General features: G+C 39.2%; 1 pseudogene; it reads left to right on the top strand.

Annotated features, from left to right (window-relative positions):
- The first annotated feature begins 3,595 nt into the window (after nt 1-3,595).
- On the top strand, nt 3,596-7,332 carry LOC149187716 (mannosylglycoprotein endo-beta-mannosidase pseudogene; annotated as a pseudogene).
- Nucleotides 7,333-7,632: the final 300 nt, after the last annotated feature.

The following is a 7,632-nucleotide window of genomic DNA, read 5'->3' as shown; positions in this document are numbered from 1 at the left end:
ACATATATGGATCATGATAAATCCTATCTCACAACAGGCATGAAGGCTTATGCAACAGTACTAGTACACTTGGATACCAGCGATGGTTTACAAGAGCACATCACAATTCAATGGCAGAATTTCTCTTGGCGGTAGACATTGGATTATGAAGGGGTTCCTTTCAAATGCAAAAGATGCCATAAGGTTGGGAACCTCTTTACGGATTTCCCTCTCAATAGCAAGGCAAGAACAGGGGATACAGGAAGGGAAATTCCACCAAAGACTACACAAGAGCAAGGGGGAAGCCCCCCAACGGAGACGAAGGGATGCAAGTGGAACCTGTTACAGCAGAAAAAACTTCGACTTAGGATGCCTCGAAGAAGCACAACAGTTGAATTATCTTCATCTAGAAAAGTTAATGGCATTGTTGGTAAATCACTGCCCCCCATCTCTTTGGCATGTCCCCTTCACTCCCTCACTTCCACATTCTCTATCATCCCCCCATCACTCTCGGATCTCCCCACCCCCTAATACCCCTGTACCTGAGGCAAGGCTTTCCTCCTTGAGATATTAGACTCGATCTAAGGCGAAAAAAAGGTCTCTAACCATATTGATTTAGACCTTATACTGTCCCCCATCCCCCATAAAATCCCTCGGGGCCAACTGACCTCTCTCTCTAAAGCACAGATCTAGGCCGGAGATGAGATCACTTTTGGCAAGCAAATAACCATCCGTAGGACACCTAGAGCATTGAAACCCCTAACCAATCCCCCCTCATGAAGATTGTATCTTTCAACTGTAGAGGGCTAGCCAGGCCTCATAAAAAATTAGCCCTTCGAAGATTGATTTCTGCTGCACCAATCGATGTTATTTTTCTACAAGAAACCTTAGGATCAGCTGAAGCCATCTCCCATCTCCTTAAATTGAGGCTCCCTAGTTGGACCTTTCTTGGCCTTGATGCAAATGGACGATCAGGTGGTATTGCTATGGGTTATAACACGCGTTCCATCAATCTTCTTAATTGTTGGGGAGGCTCAGGGCATATTGGGGCGGACTTGTTCTCAACTGATCTGGGTATGGAGATTCAAACTATCAATGTATATGGGTCGTGCCAACACAGGCCTGAATTTTGGGATCATTTTTTAAGTACAGAATTATTGCAAAGGGAATACTTAATCATGGGAGGGGATCTAAATTTCTCCATAGGCCACTCAGAATCATGGGGAAACCGAGCACAAATGGATCCCCTATCTGCCTATTTTGAGAATATATTGGAATCACACAATCTGATGGATATCCCCTCAACAAAATTGCAGCCCACTTGGAGGAATAACAGAGTTGGGGAAGATAATCTATCTCGAAGACTTGACCAATTACTAATCAAGGAAGGCCTTCTTAACCTGGGACTAAATCATAGACAATGGGTGGTATCGGGAGGCATCTCTGATCACCTACCAATATACTTGGAGATATGTGGGGGGCCTAGAAAACCCAAGGGTCCCTTTAAGTTCAGCTCTTCATGTTTAAAGGATACTACCTATGTTCGTATCAGCATAGACTTTTGGAAGGCACATCCCCCAGCTGCTGAAGGAAATATAGCTGAGGGTTTTGCTCATAATCTAATTGAGCTGAAGAGACTCTCTAATATTTGGGCACACAACAAGAGAGAACAGGATGATCAAACCCTAAGGGATGCATAAACATAAATTTCTGATTTTGAAAATAACTTGGGAGGGGTTTATAGCTCAAATGAACATAAGGATAGACTCACATCCTTATATGCCACTAGAGGCAAAACTCTAAAGGACTGTGAAGAATCATGGAGGATGAGAAGTAGGGCGATCTAGATGCTTGAGGGAGATGATAATACAAAATTCTATCATAAATTTTCAAATGGACGGAAAGCTATTAATACCATATGGTATCTCTTGAATGAGCAAGGACTCACTGTAAACACTGTCCCCTCAACTGGCATCAATGGCATCCTTTCATTTCAAGCAAATTTACAGGGCTCCCCCTAATGTCAACCTTGTTGAAATCATACAAGTGGCTCAGCTTTTCCCACGATTTGTGGAACAGGAGGATGGCAGGGAGCTAACCAAGGAAGTCACTCTAGGAGAATTAGAATCCACTCTCAAATGGTTGAAGAGAGGCAAGAGCCCAAGGCCTGACAGATGGTTGGTTGAGTTCTATCTAGCTTTTTTTGAGACTCTTGGTGCAAACCTCCTGAAGGTTATTGAAGAATCTAGAATCAATGGCAATATGTATGAACCTTTCAATTCTAGATTCATCACACTCATTCCAAAGTATGAAAATCTGACCACCTTTGACGACTATAGACCTATTTCATTATGTAACTGCATCTATAATATCATGGCTAAAATCATAGCCAATCAATTGCGACCCATTCTATCCACCCACAGATCTCAGGAGAAATTCACCTTTCTACAAGATTGACAGATCCATGAGGCAGTGGGAATAGTTCAAGAGGTATTGCACTCATTGCATTTCAAGAAAATGAGAGGTATGATTGTAAAGGTTGATCTCTCTAAGGCTTTTGACAGAGCTATCTGGTTTTATATAAGAATGCTTCTAACCCACCTTAGGTTTCCATATGATTTTATTAAATGGATTATGAGCTGCATCACTAACATATCATTTAGTGTCATGGTAAATAGGGTGGATTCACCATTTTTTCATTCTGAAAGAGGTCTCCATTAGGGTTGCCCCCTATCTACACTACTCTTTCTCCTTATCATGGAAGGGCTCAGTAGGCTTGTTAAAGAAGAGTTCAGAAGGGGCGGATTGCATGGTATAAAAATCACAGAAGGATGCATCCTGACTCATTTTTTTATTTGTGGATGATGTCTTGATATTTCTCAATGGAGGTATTGGGGACTTGACCAACATGAAGAATACTTTCTCTTTGTTCCAAACGGCTACCGGCATGACTGTAAACTGCAACAATTCTACCTTGTTAGCAGCTGGATGTTCCCAATATGAGATTCATTTTGCACTACAAAGATTCCAGTTCACCCTTCTGAGATTGGAAGATGGCCTTAGATATTTGGGATACAAGTTGAAGCCTCTGGGATACAAAATTTTAGACTGGACTTGGCTTATTGCCAAGATGGAGAAAAGACTCAACATTTGGTATTACAAATACCTATCCAGGGCAGGGAGACTCATTCTCATTAAGGTTGTCCTAGAGGCTACTCCGGTCTATTGGATGTCATTGGCATGGATTCCTAGGGGCATACTCTCCAGGATACAGGCCTTATGCTGCAGATTCCTTTGGAAGGGCAAACAGACAGGCAGAATATTTGCATGGGTCAAGTGGGAAGCACTCAATCTGCCAAAGAAATGGGGTGGATGGGGCATTAAGAAGTTGGAGGATTTCTCCTCAGCTCTGACAGCTAAACTTGGATGGCAACTCATTACATCAAACAGCCTATGGACAAGGGTGGCTGTCTCAAAATACATTACCCCTCTTAATTTGATGGACTAGCTAAGACAGCCACAAAGATACTCCTTCAGGATATCGATCATATGGAAGGCTGTAATTAAATCTCTCGACATCATCAAAGCCGGCATTACTTGGAAAATTCCATCTGGAATGGCTGTGAGGATTGGACAGGACCCATGGATTGGCTATGGGAATGCCCACAGGTTGCCATTTGAGCTCAATAACTATCTCAGCGCAACGAACATCACCCATATTGGCCACATCGCGGACCCCGAGCACTCCACATTATTTCAAAAAGCATGGAAATCGGCCCATGAACATCCCTCAATAGTGGACACAGCAATGGAATGCTTATATCAAGGTTCTTACTGAAGCACACATTCGATTAGGAAAAGGTGAAGATGAGGTAATTTGGGCGCTCTCGAAAGTAGGGGAATACACACCTAAGCAAGGCTACCTTGTGTTAGCCGAAGCTCATTGACCACAAGCCATCGAGTCCTGGTGGAAGCACTTGTGGAAGCTCAAAGCGCCCCGTGGGAAGAGGCTCCTCATGTGGACCATACTTAAAAATAAAATTCTCACAGGGGATAACTTTCTCAAATGAGCACAGCACGGCCCATTTTGGTGCTTCCTTTGCAAATGCAGCAATGAAATTGTTACCCACCTTTTCATCGATTTCTTGGCTGCACAAGAACTCTGGCAATCGATCTTATCAACGGTTACATCTTAGATCAAGTAGTAGGGTATTACTATCAAGGACGCTTGGTCCACATGGTGGTCAAGCGTTTTTCCAACAAAGCTTCAGAATCTCTCGCTCCTCATTAGTTTGGCCCTTTAGATCGCTCACAACAATCTCATCTTCCAGAACGATGCACCGCATTGGCCTTCCATTGCTGCCTGAATACTGTCTGATTACTCTATCATCCCTGATGATGATGAAATCTCTTGACCACAATCCATTGTCCTTGAAACCATTAATCATTCGATGCCTTGGGCCTTTTTTGACAGTTCCGCACAGGAGGGCGGGTGTGGTAGAGGTGCCATACTGTATCTCATTGATTCCCATTTTTACAAAATTCAAATGGGATTAGGATGGGGCACGAATAACTTCGCCGAACTATCCACTGCTAAATTCCTCATTCAATTTGCATTGGAAAATCGCTATAGAGATCTACAACTCTTTGGGGACTCAAAATTTGTCTGTGACTCGTTAAACAAAACAATAAGATGTTCTATATATACATTGAGACATATCCTGGATGAGGCACTCCAACTTATTTCATTATTTGACTCATTTGCATGCCATCATATTTACAGGGAACGGAATGCAGCTGCTGATCGATTAACCAAAGAAGCTGCAAATAGGCCTCTCAACACTTGGATGATTCAAGAACATAGGGAAGGAGCCCATTATCAATTCTATCATTGGACCGTTATGGACATAGTTGTATAGCAGGCTCATAGGGAGCCTGGCTATATGTTTTTTTTTCTTATTAGCTTCCATCTCTAAATATACATATTGTTTTCAAAATCAAGAGCAATGTTGTACTCTACATGTCTAGAGTATTTTTTGATATAACTTTATGTTGAAATCAACTGAGAATGGTGCCTCCCTGCATGGACATAAGAAACCAAATTTTGATATGTACTGGAGAACTTATATTTTTTTGACAGGCAATGACTCTCTTACAACATATGCATCATGTATATACAACATGTAATTTTCTTACTTAATGGAAATTACGATTTTTCCAAGGGGAAAAAATCTCAATATTTTGTTATAAATAGAAGGGTTTTCCATTTATTATTCACTTTTGATTATTTTCATTGTTGCAGTCACTATTGTAACTCTGGTTATTTTCATTATCGCATACATATTTTTGTTGCGTTTACACATCATAGAGGAGAGAGACTCTACACAAGCTGAAGACATTTGAGGATAGCCAAGAACCCATCCTATAGAGGGGGACTGGTAACATCTATTTGTTCCCTTCACAGGTGTTATAATAAAAACTATTCTTTATATATGTGGTTTCTGTTGGATGATTGGAGTTATTACAATTTCCTTTTGTTGTTTAACCATGATTGCGGCATAGATCATAACTTTGGCAGATTGTGTTTCTATCAATTGTTGTAGATCAAAGTCATTTATATTATTGAGATTGTTTGACATCCACAATCTTAAGTGGGTTATTTTCGTACATCTTTAAGAAAAAAACACTACAACAACATATATATATATATATATATATATATATATATATATATATATATATATATATATATATATATATATATATATATATATATATATATATATATATATATATATATATATATATATTAAACTAGCCTAGATCCATTTTAACTCTGGATCCATCAAGTATCTAGAGGGTTCAAATCTCTTTTCACTCTAAACGAAATTTGCACCTCAAGGAATTTGATTATTTTTAACACATGGTAGATCTTGAGTTAAGAGGGATCTAAGCCACTAAAAATATTCCCAACTTTAACTATTATAATGTCTTTAAGATCCAAATTCCCCACCCACCTTTATGACTCTAATGTACATATAAAATATTGTTATATAATGCAGATTTTAAATTACAATTTTATATAATTTATATATTCCATTGATTTCACAATTTAAATTAATTTTTAGAGAATAAATATATTCATATTTAAGCGCCACTGGTTGAAATATGAAAATTAGAATGAGAAAAAGCGCGGTAACAGTACTACAAACTGACATTTTTGGGGTGAGTGAAAATTTTTGATCCACATCTAGTTTCATCATTTTTTGATGATTTAAAGAGGTTATACTTGCATTCGACAGCATAATTTACCAATGTCAGTCTGTTAGCTGCAGAATGCACCCTAAGGTTGCAAGTGGCTCTTGAACTGGAGTATTGGGTGTGTTTGATTGAGAAAATGGAGACAAAGTAGTTATCAATACCAAGTTTATGGTGGCCAAATGGCATGGGAAAACAAACACTATACAAAGTGGATATCACTGTGGATGTAAGAGATTATGGAGAGTCAGATTCTTGGAGCCATCCATTTGGATTTCGTAAAATTGAGAGTTACATAGATCTTGCAACTGGTGGAATATTATTGAATGGGGAACCTGTTTTCATTCGTAGAAGAGATTGGATAATGTCTGATGGTTTGTTACGTCTTTCAGAAAAGCATTAAAAAGAAGTTATCAAGTTCCATGATGATATGAATTTTAATATGATTCGTTGTTGGAGTGGGGGATTAGCATAGCAGCTAGAATTCTATCACTATTTTGATTTATATGGCTTGTTGGTCTGGCAAGAGTTCTGGATTACTGGAGATGTTGATGGGAGTGGTATCCCTGTTTCAAACCCAAATGGGCTATTAGATCATGGAATTTTTCTTATATGTGCAAGGGACACAGTCAAGCTTTTCTGAAACCATGCAAACTTAGCACTATGGGTTGGAGGTAATGAGAAACACCCAATAGATGATATCAATGCAGCTCTAAAAAATGACTTGCAGCTTCACCTTTATTTCAAGTCCTCTGACATTGGAACAAATTTAATGAATTCACATACATGGCCCAAAGCCTCTAAGATTCTATTCGATGCCTTGATGGAACCTATGTATACATACAAGGATCTTCATTGGCTGGATTTTCCAAAGGAAATGGAGAATTTATAATTGGCCCTTATGAAATCCAAAATCCAGAAGACTTTTGTGAGGCTAAATTTTATCAATATGGGTTTAATCCTGAGGTGGGTTCTATAGGTATGCCAATTGTAACCACTATTTGAGCAACAATGCCTCCAGAAGCTTGGAAAATTCCACTGTTTCAGAAGCTCCCAAGTGGATACATTAAAAATTATTATTATTATTATTATTAATAAATTTAAGATAAGCTTTTTGTGTTTGATAATTTTTTGAGGAGGAATGCATCCCATTTAAACCCAGTCCACATGAGCAAGGCGATGCAGGTGGAGAAATGGCAGATCAGTGCTTGGACACACTTTATTCACGTGTAGATCTTGTTCAGGTACTGTGAAAAATTAAACTGTTTCTCCATCATTTGTTTTATGGCACTAAAAATGAATGATATGGGCAAGGGTTTCTATGCCAGAGCTCTGGTGTCATGATCCGCCCTGTAACTGAAGTTGTTGCAGCCATTTCTACGGTTTTTTCATCAT

The sequence above is a fragment of the Pinus tabuliformis genome, chromosome 3_1, assembly GCF_031772625.1.
Source record: "Pinus tabuliformis cultivar Carrire ecotype Pingquan chromosome 3_1, CPIR1, whole genome shotgun sequence".
Classification (NCBI taxonomy): Eukaryota; Viridiplantae; Streptophyta; class Pinopsida; order Pinales; family Pinaceae; genus Pinus; species Pinus tabuliformis.
This window is presented reverse-complemented; position numbering and strand designations above follow the sequence as displayed.